Consider the following 15110-nt stretch of genomic DNA (forward strand, 5'->3'; position numbering starts at 1 on the left):
CAAATACATCATGATACCATTAATATAAATTTAAGAATACACACAATAGGGACTTCCCTGGTGGTGCAGTGGTTAAGAATCTGCCTGCCAAGGCAGGGGACACAGGTTCAAAGGGGACACAGCAACGAAGACCCAATGCCAACGCAGCCAAAAAATAATTTTTTTTAATTAAAAAAAAAAAACACACAACATCACAGTCCATTGGTGATGGACACATATGTGTTCGCAGATAAAATTACAGGGAATGGAATGGAAAGATGCACACCAAACTCATGGTGGCAGTTTCCACTGGACATTGAGAGCAGAAATGGGACTGAGAGGGAGAGTATGTGGTTAAAGAAGACAATAAAATTATCTATAATGTTTTCCTTCCTTTAAGAAGGTGAATGCAGGAACTTCCCTGGTAGTCCAGTGGTTAAGACCCCATGCTTCCATTTTGGAGGCCGTGGGTTCAATCTTTCTTCAGGGAACTAAGATCCTGCATACTGCCCGGCGTGGCCAAAGGGAAAAAAAAATATATATGAATGCATATCCTGTAATAACCTATAACGGAAAAGAATCTGAAAAAAAAATGTATATATACAATATGTATATATACACAACTGAATCTGTTTGCTGTACACCTGAAACATTGTAAAGCGACTATACTTCAATTAAAAAAAAGAGAAAGGGACTTCCCTGGTGGTCCAGTGGTTAAGGCTCCACACTTCCAATGCAAGGGGTGTAGGTTTCATCCCTGGTCAGGGAACTGAGATCCCACATGTTGTGCAGTAAGCCCAAATGAATAAATAAATAAAATAACAGATTTAAAAAAAAAAAAGAAAAAAACGAATGCAAATATGAAGCTTAAAAATTGGTGTTTCTGGATGGTGGGGAAATGTGTGATTTTTATTTTATGTATTATATTGTTTTTAAATTTTTGATTTTTTAAAAATAAATAACTGTGGGGACTTCCCTGGTGGCACTGTGGTTAAGACTCTGAGCTCCCAATGCAGGGGACCTGGGTTCCATCCCTGGTCAGGGAACTAGACCCCACACGCATGCCACACCTAAGGAGCCCGCCGGCCGCAACTAAGACCCAGCGCAACCAAATCAATCAATAAATAAATAAATTTAAAATAAATAAATAAATAACTGTGGAGTCTTTTTTAAAAAAGCAAATTATGCATGACTAAAGAGAGATATAGGTAAAGTTCTGTGGGAGTTCAGAATGCAGAGACATTATCAAAGGCAGGGTGGGAGAGAGAGGGGTTCAGAAAAGGCATCTGAACTATGCCTTCAAGGATGGAGAAGATGAAGATAGATGAGAAAGGCAATGTGGAATGGTACTCCAGGCAGAATGAGCAGCATGAAAGAGGCATGGAGACAGGAAAGCAAGGGACTCTTGAGCAGTTGCTTGGCTGGACTAGAAAATACCTGATGACAAATAGCAGGAAGCAAGGTTTAAAAGATGGCTGCAGCCTCATTCAAAAGGAGCCTTCTACGGGAAATCAAAGAACTTCAGCCTGTTCTGTAGATAGTGGCTTGTCATAACGGGTTTTGGAGTTGGAATGACAGCATCAGGACAGGAAGATTAATCGGGCCATGAAATATAAAATAGTTTGAAATGGAGCAGGACCAGAAGCAGAGAAAGCAGCTAGGAGGAAATGACTATAAGGAGTCTAAGTGAGGGATGAATTCAGGTCCTTCCCCATCACCTCCCCCCAAACTCCTTTTTTAAAACAGCTTTACTGATCCTGGTGCCCTTCTGACCACACACAATAGTCTCTGAAATAGTGTTTCTGCCTCTGGGATGATGTTTCCCAACCATTGTTCATGTTCCTGGCTGAGAGTTATAACAGGCACTTCTCAGTTACAGTGGTTCACTGAAGCAGGTGTTCTAGGGACATCTGGTTGAAGTGCGTAGTTTGAAAGAGGATCCAAGTGATTTCTGATCAATCATAACTTTCATCTTGTACAAACACTATCCTAAAGCATTCAAAGCTTCCCTTTGTCTCATTCTATTCGAAGGTTCTATTCCCTGAGAATACAATAGAAGCTCCATGCCTCAGCACCCCACCCCCCACCCCAGGTCTGGTAGCAGCTAACTTCTGCACCTTCTCCTATATGGATACCAACTCCAGCCATGTTGATATGCTCTGTAATTCCATAGGCATAGCCATGCATTTTGTCATTCCCCCAACTCTTCTATTTTTCTGGGACGCTCTTCCTCCCAATCTCTGCTTATCAAAAATTCTGTTCACAGTCCAAATTCCACTTCCTCCACGAAGCCTTTTTTGTTCACCCCAGAGGAAATTATCTCCTTCCTCTCAGTTATCAAGGTTTCTACCAGTCACGTGACAGCTTATTTTCTCTCTCTTTCTGTCTCTCTCTCTCTCTAACATTATCTCTTCCTCTAGTTAGATTTTGAATCTCTGGAAGTAGTGACCAAGTTTTTTCACTTTTCTTTTTGTTTTTTAAATCCCTCTAAAATACACTAGCCCAGACTTCCCTGGTGGCGCAGTGGTTAAGAATCTGATTGCCAGTGCAGGGGAAACAGGTTCGATCCCTGGTCCGGGAAGATCCCACATGCCGCAGAGCAGCTAAGCCTGTGTGCCACAACTACTGAGCCTGAGCTTTAGAGCCTGCGAGCCACAACTACTGAGCCCATGTGCCACAACTACTGAAGCCTGCACGCCTAGAGCCCATGCTCTGCAGCAAGAGGAGCCACTGCAATGAGAAGCATGCGCACCGCAACAAAGAGTAGTCCCCACTCGCCGCAACTAGAGAAACCCGCGCACAGCAAGGAAGACCCAACGCAGCCAAAAGTAAATAAATATAAAATAAAATGGAATGGTGGAATGAATGAAAGAATACGTTTTTGAACACTTTTTCAACTGGCTTTTCTTTGGTGTATTTCCTTCCTGGAGGTTTACCCAGCTGGTAAAGCAGAAGGAAATACCAGTCAGTTTTTTTTGCCAGCTGTATTAGTTTCAAGTAATAGAAAACCAACTCATACTGACTTACACAATAAAAGTAAATCTCTTGATTTATAAACCAAGGAATCCATTGGTGGATTGCTGGCATTAGGATTGGATCAATGTTGTAACAATTTTTCCTTTCTCCTTCAGTTTTGTTTTCCTCTAAGTTGACTTAGTTACCAGGCAGTCTCTTCCTATGTGGTGTCAAAGATGGCACACAGTAGCTCCAGGTTACATTCTATCAATTTAGTAACCCCAGCAGAAAGCACTTCTTTTCTGATAGGGCGAGTAACATTTCCAGGTAAGACTGTCATTGGCCCAGCTTAGGTCACATGCACATCACTGTAATCACTGAGTCCGAGGAGCGTCATGTTGCTCTGATTGGCCAGGGGGTAAAGCTGGGGTTTGGGTTAACCCTACCAGAATGCTGGATTGAGAATAGGAAAGGAAAAATTATGGTACCAGACCAGAAGGGATGCTGAACAGGCAAAATAAATGTCCATTAAACACACATTCACTTAACTAGTACTCAGCAGTCTCTGATCCAGGTTGACTGTGCCTGAGTAGAGACTGCAGGTGACTCCATGATCTGTCCTCAAATGACTCACTACACAAGGCTGTTCTGATTTGGTCCCAAGGGTTGCACCGTTCTTCAGAGCAGTTATATAATAAAACATCCTACTCAGGGGAAATGGTTCATGCCTGGCTTGAGTCCTATCATGGCCTAGGGCCACTGAGAGGAAAAGACTGCGATCTGATACCACCAGGGGACACAGTGTCAACTGCAATAGTACTGGGCAGGCCAAATCTGCCATTGGGAGGGCACAGGAACAACCAACGAGCAGTAGCATGGGCAAGCAGTTCGTTCCTGGGGCCAAACGGGACCTGACAGGTCTTAATGGGAGAGAGAAAAATTCTGAGATAGGAGATACTCAGGACTTCAGATGAACAGATAAGTCTGGTCAGCAGGTAGCAGGACTCCAGCCACTGCACTAAAGTTCAGGGACAGTCCAGTCTCAAGGAGTGGGGAATTGAAAGGGGCACGCGTGTGCCAGTTGCAGGGGGATCAGGACTCGGCAGAGTATAAGGATTGGATCTAAGGCACTAGGCTGAAATCCATGGACTAGGTCTGGAGTCCACAGCAGGGCTGAGTCTCAAGAATAAGACTGAAGGTCAGTTAACAGATAGGACCGGGACGTGAGTGCAGATCAGCAACAGCCTTGGTAAGAACCCGTAGAGTGAGGGATGGAAGTGCCATCAATTCCTCTTGCCTCTGCTGAGGATTCTGTCCAGTGACTAGATTAAGCCTGAGCCTGCAGATGCCACTGAATAGTCTCTCATCTGAGGGGAAGGAGGGAGACAGAAAGTTGGCCCACAACAGGTCTAACCAAGTAAAAAAAATTGAGACGTGTTCTCATCGGAATGCATAACCTAATAAAAAATCAAATTGAAAAACTTACAGCTGGAATGTATTAAGAAACAAAGACACCTGGAAAGAAATAGATACAATTGTAACAAGATGTTAACTGAGATTTCCCTCTTTTCTTCTTTTCACAGCTTAGAATAATAGATGGCAAGTACCCTCATATTATAAGAAGACATGTCAGATGGTGTTTGCATGACTTGCTCAGGGGGTGGCCCCCAGATTGGTTCTGAGATCTGTAGCCTGCCACTCCCACTTTTGGTCTGAGAAAAGATGATCAAGAGGAGAGGTTTAACAATGAGGTATCACCTCACATCTGTCAGAATGGCCATCATCAAAAAATCTACAAACAATAAATGCTGGAGAGGGTGTGGAGAAAAGGGAACCCTCTTGCACTGTTGGTGGGAATGTAAATTGATATAGTCACTAAGGAGAATAGTATGGAGGTTCCTTAAAAAACTAAAAACAGAACTACCATATAACCCAGCAATCCCACTACTGGGCATGTACCCTGAGAAAACCATAATTCAAAAAGAGTCATGTACCACAGTGTTCACTATAGCACTATTTACAATAGCCAGGACATGGAAGCGATCTAAGTGTCCGTCGACAGATGAATGGATAAAGAAGATGTGGCACATATATACAATGGCATATTACTCATCCATAAAAAGAAACGAAACTGAGTTCTTTGTAGTGAGGTGGATGGACCTAGAGTCTGTCATACAGAGTGAAGTAAGTCAGAAAGAGAAGATCAAAGACTGTATGCTAACACATACATATGGAATCTAAAAAAAAATGTTCTGATGAACCTAGGGGCAGGACAGGAATAAAGACGCAGATGTAGAGAATGGACTTGAGGACACAGTTGGGGGGCAAGGGTAAGCTGGGACGAAGTGAGAGCGTCGCATGGACTTATATATACTACCAAATGTAAAACAGATAGCTAGTGGGAAGCAACTGCATAGCACAGGGAGATCAGCTCGGTACTTTGTGACCACCTAGAGGGGTGGGATAGGGAGGGTGGGAGGGAGACGCAAGAGGGAGGGGATATGGGGATACATGTATACATATAGCTGATTCACTTTGTTATACAGCAGAAACTAACACAACATTGTAAAGCAATTATACTCCAATAAAGATGTTAAAAAAAAAAAAGAGGAGACGTTTAAAAAGTGAGGATTGTTTTGAAGAGAACTAACAGAGAGCTGTGGTTTTCCTCTATCTTTGGTCAAGGGAACGTAAAGAATAGGGACCTACCAAGAGGGGAGACTGACATCGCAGGTGGATGTGTGCTGAATGGAAGACATGCCCTGAGGTGGCTGGGACCTGGAGCAGAGTATGGTGAGAGAGTTCTTGGGACAATCTGACCTGAGTCCCCTGAGTTGTGGTGTAGAGAGACTGATACCTTTTCTCACCTGAGAGCTAGGTGAGAGGCTGGCTGGAGGACCAAAGATGGTAGGTTAAGGGGCTAGGAAGGGAGAGTTGACAGAATGAGTTTGAAAGGCAGTAATAAGAAAGAATAAAATTATTCCTTCCATTGGTTAAAAGGTAAGAAACCTGAGTTCTCCTTTCAGCTCTACCACAAATTAACTGTGCTACCCTAGAAAACCACTTGATCTCTCTGGATCTCAGTTTTCTCTTCTATAAAAGGAAGAATTGGATTAAACTGTCTCTAAAGTACCCCGAAGGGACCTTCCACGACTTTCCAATTCTATGGGAGTATTAGGCTGAACTCCATGGTGACTTGTGGAGTGGGATGGGTTATGATGGTGCATATATATATACATCCCATTACACTATGCCCTAGACATTCAGGTCTCAAAGGTGCAGCATTCTCTTTTTCCCCTGCCCCATCTTCTCTTAAAAAGTACTTAAAAGATAAATTATTTTAAATTTTTTAAAAGAAGAAGTAACTCATAATACCACTAACCTGACACATTACTAATTATCTTTTGGCTAATTCCTTTCCAGATCTTGACCACCTATCTGCATATTTGTCCCAGTTGCAATCACTAGCACATACTTTTTGTGTTCTTACAGAGCCCCCGGTTCAATACACTATGCATGACCAAGAGGAGTAAAAGCTTGGGTGCTTCCAATTATTGCATAATAAGAGCAGGCAAGGAACAAGGTGGCCTTTGATAAGACAGTTTTTTGGGGCACAGAACTACTCTGGTGCGGCCTCTCTTCCTCCTTCTCCTTCCCCCCTCTCCACCCTCACTTCCTGATCCTTCAGCAACAACAGGAACTCAAGAGGTCTGGTAGAGTTAAGCTAACACAGCCTCTGCTCTACATGACACTCACTTTGAGTTTACTTCTGGGCTAGAAATACCAGGTGATCCGTGTAGCAGATATCACAGCAGCCACCAGAGAGTTATGTCAAGCCCTTAAAATCACAGAGAAAACCAATATCAAGGGATATAGAGATGTGCTAGTGATTCTGCTGTTGTTAAGACAGGAGTGAGGGGACTTCCTTGGTGTTACAGTGGTTAAGAATCCACCTGTCAATGCAGGGGACATGGGTTCGAGCCCTGGTCTGGGAAGATCCCACATGCCTGAGCAACTAAGCCTGTGCACCACAACTACTAAGCCTGTGCTCTAGAAGCCACAAGCCACAACTACTGAAGCCTGCGTGCCACAACTACTGAAGCCTGCGAGCCTAGGGCCTGTGCTCCACAACAAGAGAAGCCACCACAATGAGAAGCCTGCACACTGCAACGGAGAGTAGCCCCTGCTCGCCACAACTAGAGAAAGCCCGCGCACAGCAACAAAGACCCAAAGCAGCTAAAGATAAATAAATAAATAAAAAATTAAAAAAAAAAGACAGGAGTGAGGAGGTGGTCACAGAGGATCAGCAAGGTGATGGCAGTCCACCCACCTTTTATTAAAATGGAAGTATAGTTGATTTACAATGTTTTATTATTTCAGGTGTACGGCATAGTGATTCCATATTTGGATACAGTATATTCCATTTAAAATTATTATGAGGGTTTCCCTGGTGGCGCAGTGGTTGAGAGTCCGCCTGCTGATGCAGGGGACGCGGGTTCGTGCCCCAGTCCGGGCAGATCCCACATGCCACGGAGCGGCTGGGCCCGCAAGCCATGGCTGCTGAGTGGACCGGAAAAAAAAAAAAAAAAAAATTATTATGAAATAGTGCCTACATTTCCCTGTGCTGTACAATATATCCTTGTAGCTTATCTATTTTATACATAGTAGTTTGTATCCCTTAATCCAATATCCCTATCTTGCCTCTCCGTCCTCTTTTCCCTCTCCCCACTGGCAACCACTAGTCTATTCTCCATGTCTGTGAGTCTGTTTCGTTATATACATTCGTTTGTGTTATTCTTTTAGATTCCACAAATAAGTGATAACATAGAGTATTTGTCTTTCTCTGTCTGACTTACTTCACTAAGCATGATACCCTCTGTGTCTGTCCATGTTGTTGCAAGACACTCCACCCACCTTAGTGCCAACTCTTGTGTCTCAGTCTCTATGACCTCAGTCCTACTGACAGGAGCACCCCTGAGCCCAGCCCCAGCAAAGTCAAGCTTTTTGGAGAGGTCTTTGTGCATTCTGATCTAGGCAGAGATGGAGATGGTTCAGTCTGGGCCTTGAAATGCTGTTCCTAAAACTTAGTCTGGTATCGTAGAAGCTTTAAGAGCAAGGTGACTAGTAAAGGGCAATGGGCCTAGAGAAGCAGGTAGGTAGGGCTTGATTCATGGAGTCCCTGGAGTCTGCAGGGGAGGAGGAGCCTCAGATAATTTGCAGCAGGGATGTGACTTGCTCAGATCTGTTTAAGAAAGATCCCTCTGGTAACAGTGTGGGGAATGATTTGAAAAGGACGACTGGAGCCAGAGACCTGAGCTTATTAAAATTTGGTTAAGACATTACAATTTTTAGAAAAACATAGGATTTAATCATTAGAAGATAAAAAGGACAAAATGTACTAGATGATAGAGAAATACTATACCCTTGGAGAGCTCCATAGGTAAAATATCTTTCTTTTTTGTTGGGTTGCCTTTTTCTTTTTTTTTGGCATTGAACATTTTAAAGAAATATGTGTTTACATTTTTTTTCTGATTACAAAAGCAACTCATAATTACTGAAAAATTTCAAACATTTCAGAAATATTTAATTTAGGAAGTAAAACTTCTACACAATCCCATCCCCCAGAGGTAGCAGCTGTTACTAGTAAAATACCTTTCTTACAGTTGGAAATCTTGCTCTTACCAAAGGACTTGACATGCCTCACAACCAGATCTCAAAAGGCAATGCAAAAAATAAAAAAAAAAGGCAACCCAATGCTTGAATTCCCTGAAGAATAAATGATGAAAGATTATTCAGAGCAGAAAAGGTATACAGAAATAAATGGGTGAAAAAAATTAAAAGCTAAAGGATCTAATTCCCAATCATATTTTCTGCTCAGGGGTTCATTTGCCTGAAGCTATCCAGGATGCTTGACTAAGGGGTGGCTAGAGTTTACTTCGGTGGAATAAATGAGCTCTAGAAGTTAACCATCATTCTTGGTTAAGTATTCATATGTTGCAGTTTTTTTTTTCTTTTTAAAAAAATTTTATTAGAGTATAGTTGATTTACAATGTTGTGTTAGTTTCAGGTGTACAGTAAAGTGAATCAGTTATACATATATCCACTATTTTTTAGATTCTTTTCCCATATGTTGCAGTTTTCTTTTTTTTTTATTATTTAAAATATTTATTTATTTGGCTGCATTTGGTCTTAGTTGCAGCACGCGGGATGTTCATTGCGGTGTACAGGCTTCTCTAGGTGTGGCGCATGGGCTCTAGAGCACGTGGGCTTAGTTGCCCCGTGGCATGTGGGATCTTAGTTCCCAGGGACCAAACCTGTGTCCCCTGCATTGGAAGGCGGGTTTTTAACCACTGGACCACTAGGGAAGTCCCTGCAGTTTTCTTTTTAAAAGGAAAAGTGCTGTCTTGAGGCTAAAAAGGGTTTCCCATTCCTAGCAGGCCTCTTGACATGATGGATAGCAAAAGAAAATAATTCAGTATTTTTGTGCCCATTTGTACCTGTCAGAATGGGATAATAACATCTGTCTGCCTCCCCAGGGAGACGATGAGACAACTGATTGATTTCTTCTTTGTTACTTGCTTTTGAAATCAGAGGGGAAAATCTAGACATAAAGGCCCTTTAAAGGAAAGAACTGTCCTTTCTAGACAATTCTTGGAGAGTTTCTTTAGAAAGAGAGCCTTTCTTGGAATGCATTCTGGGGCTTAATAACTTTTACCGTCAGAAATTCTGAACTCTTCAAATGCATATGATAGAAACCCAATTCAAACAAGGTGAAAAAGATAAGGTTATTGTCACATTCCTCTAAAGCCTGACAAAGGTGGAATTGGCTTCAGGGATACAAGTTCCATCAGGAACTATGATTGGATTTGAGAAATTCTATTTCAGTATCTGCATGTTGCTTGAGTGGAGAAGGTGCATTCTCAGAAGCTGTGGAATGGCCATGTTTAGCCATATGCATGTCAAAACACTGAAAGCTAGGCTTCAAAGACAGGGGATACCAACAGCTGTGCAGAGAGAAACAGAGATGAGAGATAGTAAGAGGACTAACAGGATCACAGTTCTTGATGGTTTTCCAGATTCTCTTTCCTTTCCCTTTGTATACTGGCTACCTTGGGGCTTTGCTAAAATGCCTTCTCCTTGCACTAGTTTAAAGTGAATTTCTCTTTCTTGCAACCCAAAGAATTATGACTAATATGATCTGAATGTTTATGTTCCCCCCAGCCCCTACTGTGATACTATTTGGAGGTTGGGCCTTTGAAAGGTGACTAGATTTAAATGAGGTGATGAGCGTGGGGCCTCCATGGTGGGATTAGTGCCCTTCTAAGAAAAGGAAGAAACACCAGAGCTCTCTTTCTCTGCCATGTGAGTAGTCAGCAAGAAAACAGCTATCTGCAAACCAGGAAGAGTCTTCACCAGGAGTTGAATCAGCAGACACCTTGGACTTCCCAGCCTTCAAAACTGTGAGAAATAAATGTCTGTTGTTTAAGCCACCTAGTCTATGGTATTTTGTTAGAGCAACCTGAGCTGACTAGGACAATGACTGAGACAACTACTATGAAAATTAGTGATGGCTTTTGCTGTATACTTTCTGCAAGATGTAGAGAAGCATCTTTCTTATACTGAAACTTCCCTCTCAAAGGTCACCAATTTCTAAGTGCAAAACCCAATGACTTCTACTCACTTTTCATTCTTCTTTGCCATGTTGACTGTCTTTGCCTTCTGGAATCTCTCCTCTCTTGGCCTTTGTGATCCCCCCTCAATGGATTCTCCTTTTACTTCTCTGACAGTTCTTTTTCAGTATCCTTCACTGTTTTCTTTTTTCCACTTGCCCTATATAGGTGATCTCTAAGATTCTGTTCTTGGCTGCCTTCTCATCTTGCTCTGCCCTCTTTGCTAAATACGTTTATCTACTCCAACGATTTTCTCTTGCACTCATAGGCTGATGACTTCTTCATTTATTATTCATAGCCTTAAAGTTTGCTGAGCTTTAGGTCCTAATTTTTACTCTCCTGGTGAATATCCCCACCTATATAATGTGCAAACACTGCAAAAATGTCCCAAACTGAACTTCTCCTTTCCTTAACCTGGTCTCAAATTGCTTTTCTAGACACCAGTCCCTTCCATACTGAACTTCTCTTGCAAGCCACACTGTCTTCTAGTCTCCAGCCCAGCTTTGTAGACTTCCTTTCCGGATACCTCTTCTCTTCTCCCCTAGGCTCCTTTTCTTGGTACTCCCTTCCTACCACAGTCTTGCTCCCATTCTCACTTTCTTGTCTAAATCTTGCCTTGTCCCGGAGCTGGTGGTGGGATGAATTGGGAGATCGGGATTGACATATATACACTAATATGTATAAAAAAAAATAACTAAAAAAAAACAAAGAATGTCCAGAGGCGGCCAATAAAGTAGCCTTTAAAACTTGAAAAAAATAGGGCTTCCCTGGTGGCGCAGTGGTTGAGTCCGCCTGCCGATGCAGGGGACGCGGGTTCGTGCCCAGGTCCGGGAGGATCCCGCATGCTGCGGAGCGGCTGGGCCTATGGGCCATGGCCGCTGGGCCTCTGCGTCTGGAGCCTGTGCTCCGTGATGGGAGGGGCCACAGCAGTGAGAGGCCCGCGTACTGCAAAAAAAAAAAAAAAAAAAATAGAGTGAGAGATGGGGCAAAAGTAGATTAGGGCAGATGCCCTCTTAACTCCTCTTGGTAGGTGATTGAATTTGGCCTTTATCCTACAACCCAGGTGGGTCTTGCCTTTAAAATGTCTGCTTGGGGAATTCCCTGGCCGTCCAGAGATGAGGACTCGGCACTTGCACTGCTGTGGCCCGGGTTCAATCCTTGGTCAGGGAACTAAATCCTGCAAGCTGCGTGGAGTGGCCAAAACAGACAAAAAAACAAAACAACAACAAAGACTGCTTGGAATAGTGAAGATTTCTTGAAATTTGTATCTTGAGAGGTTTTGTTCTTTAAGTAAGCAAAAAAGAGAACTCTGCACTGACACATTACATGGTCTTGATATATGATGGCGCCCACATATGTAACTGGTTTATGAAGAAATCTCAACCTATCAGGGCATAAGAAGCAGTAAAGCATGTTGGTCAGGAGCTTGGCTCTGGAGCGGGACTGCTGGGGTCTGAATTAGGCAAATTAACTTCTCTGTGCTTCAGTTGCCTCTTGTGTCCAGTGGAGATTGTAATGGATCTACTTCACAAGCTTATTATGAGGATTAGACAAGATAATATATGTAAAGTTCTTTTTTTTTTTTTTCGGTGCGGGCCTCTCACTGCTGCGGCCTCTCCGGTTGCAGAGGCGGCCCCTCCCGTTTCAGAGCACAGGCTCCGGACGCGCAGGTCCAGTGGCCATGGCCCACAGACCAGCCGCTCCGCGGCATGTGGGATATTCCCAGACTGGGGCACGAACCTGTGTCCCCTGCATCAGCAGGCGGACTCTCAACCACTGCGCCACCAGGGAAGCCCAATATATGTAAAGTTCTTGAACAGGCTAAGCACTCAGTAATTGTGAGGTATTATTATTTTAAATAAACTTATTTATTTATTTTTATTTGTTTATCTTTGGCTGCACTGGGTCTTCGCTGCTGCACGCGGGCCCTCTCCAGCTGCGGCGAGTGGGGGCCACTCTTCATCGCGGTGCGTGGGCCTCTCACCACGGTGTCCTATCCTGTTGCTGAGCACGGGCTCCAGGCACAAGGGCTTCAGTAGTTGTGGCACACGGGCTCAGTAGTTGTGGCTCACGGGCTCTAGAGCGCAGGCTCAGTAGTTGTGGCACACAGGCTTAGTTGCTCTGTGGCATGTGGGATCTTCCCGGACCAGAGCTCGAACCCATGTCCCCTGCATTGGCAGGCAGATTCCCAACCATGGCTCAAACAGGGAAGCCCGGTATTATTATTTTTGATTACTACTTTCAAGTATGATGTGGCAAATCCCCCTCACCTGTACCTTAATGACATCCTGGGCAGATTCTATGACTTGACAACTAAAACTCAGTTCAGTCTGGTTTAAAATGTCAATCTCGGGGGCTTCCCTGGTGGCGCAGTGGTTGAGAGTCCGCCTGCCGATGCAGGGGACACAGGTTCGTGCCCTGGTCCGGGAAGATCCCACATGCTGCAGAGCGGCTGGGCCCGTGAGCCATGGCTGCTGAGCCTGTGTGTCCAGAGCCTCTGCTCCACAGCGGGAGAGGCCACAACAGTGAGAGGTCTGCGAACTGCAAAAAAAAGAAAGAAAGAAACAACAAAACCTAAAATGTCAATCTCATGATTGGTTCGAAGCTCTCCACCTGCAGTATAAGCTAGACTTACGGCAGAGGAGATCAGTGGACTTTTTTTAATCCTCCTCCCACTCTAGCGCCCTAGAGGGCAGATAGAGGCTGAGTCATACCCTGGGACACCTTGTCCCCTTCCCTGTTCTCAGGAAGGGGTCAGAGAGAAGGATGAGGCACTCAGAGGTCTTCTCATGTAGCTAGTTGCCTCTTGTTGGAGAGGCATCCCTGAAATTACTACTCTGGTTCAGTTTTGTCCTGCTACTGCTGTGGCCTCTGATGGAGTGGTAGTCTCGACCCAAATGGGTTCACAATCTCTTTATGCACATGTTCAGTTTTACCCCAGATACCTCTTTAGTGATAGATTACTGAAGCACAATTGGTGCTGGAGAGGAGACTGGAAATGATGCTTGATTTTGTTGTTGTTGTTATTGTTCTGACAAGCAGGGACAGTTTACAATCAGAACAAACTCTTATTTCCCACAGTGCCTGCTGAGTAACCTCCCAGGAAGGATGTGTTATAGAGCTAAGAGTGGCTGAAGCAGATCAGAGACCTCAAGGCCAGATGCTGCCCAAAGGGCTTCTGGATTTCAAGTATTTTAAAAAGAGCAAGGGGCTTCTCTGGTGGCACAGTGATTAAGAATCTGCCTGCCAATGCAGCAGACACGGGTTCGATCCCTGGTACGAGAAGATCCCACATGCTGCGGAGCAACTAAGCCCATGCGCCACAACTACTGAGCCTGCGCTCTAGAGCCCACGAGCCACAACTACTGAAGCCCGTGTGCCCAGAGCCCGTGCTCCACAACAAGAGAAGCCACCGCAATGAGAAGCCCGCGCACCGCGACGAAGAGTGGCCCCCGCTCGCCGCAGCTGGAGAGGGCCCGCGCGCAGCAACTGAGACCCAACGCAGCCAAAAATAATAAATAAACAACATAAATAAATTTATTTTTTAAAAAAATAGCAACAACCCGAAATAATATTTATTGGATATCTACTAAAGCTAGGCACTTAGTATACATTATCCATTCTATGTGATAAGTATTATTAGCTCCATTTTACAGACGAGGATAGTGAAGGTAAGAGGAATTAAATCAATTGCCATTATTTTGAGGGCCCTGTTTCTTACTTAATTTCTATAGTCAAAAAAAAAATCTAGTTAAGATTTCAGAGAGGCAATATAAACAAAGTCATATTTCGGACATTTAGGAGATAGCTCTGATTGCTAATGTTAATTTTTTTCTGATGCAAATATATGCCTTTACTTTGTGTCAATTCACAAGAGCCATAAAATGTCAATTAAGGGCTTCCCTGGTGGCGCAGTGGTTGAGAGTCTGCCTGCCGATGCAGGGGACACGGGTTCGTGCCCCGGTCCGGGAAGATCCCACATGCCGTGGAGTGGCTGGGCCCCTAAGCCATGGCCATTGAGCCTGCGCGTCCGGAGCCTGTGCTCCGCAACGGGAGAGGCCGCAACAGTGAGAGGCCCGCGTACCGCAACACAAGAGCCAAAAAATGTCAATTAAAAAAAAATGTCAGTTTTTGCCATCCTTACAGTTTTTTTCACTACAGAGAACTAAAGAAAAGAACGACCTTATTGTTGTTAAGTTCAACGGGGACTTTTTCTATCCTTTTAAAATGTGTCTTCTCTATTCGCGTGTATCTCTTCACCTTAATTGAACGAACTTTTTCATTACTAATTTACATATTTCATTGAATAACAGCGTGTTTTAGGGTGACTCTTCCAAGAGCTATTGAGGAAAATATGTGTAATGGTTAATCTATGATTTGCTAATGACTTTTGATTTCCTTTGATCTCCAATCCAAGTGGTAAAATGCACTGTGTGTGATACACTCACACCTGGTACAGAAACCAGTGCTAAGGGCATAATTAGACGTTGACAACGGACATGATAA

The sequence above is a fragment of the Neophocaena asiaeorientalis genome, unplaced genomic scaffold, assembly GCF_003031525.2.
Source record: "Neophocaena asiaeorientalis asiaeorientalis breed wild unplaced genomic scaffold, Neophocaena_asiaeorientalis_V1.1 scaffold504, whole genome shotgun sequence".
Taxonomy (NCBI): Eukaryota; Metazoa; Chordata; class Mammalia; order Artiodactyla; family Phocoenidae; genus Neophocaena; species Neophocaena asiaeorientalis.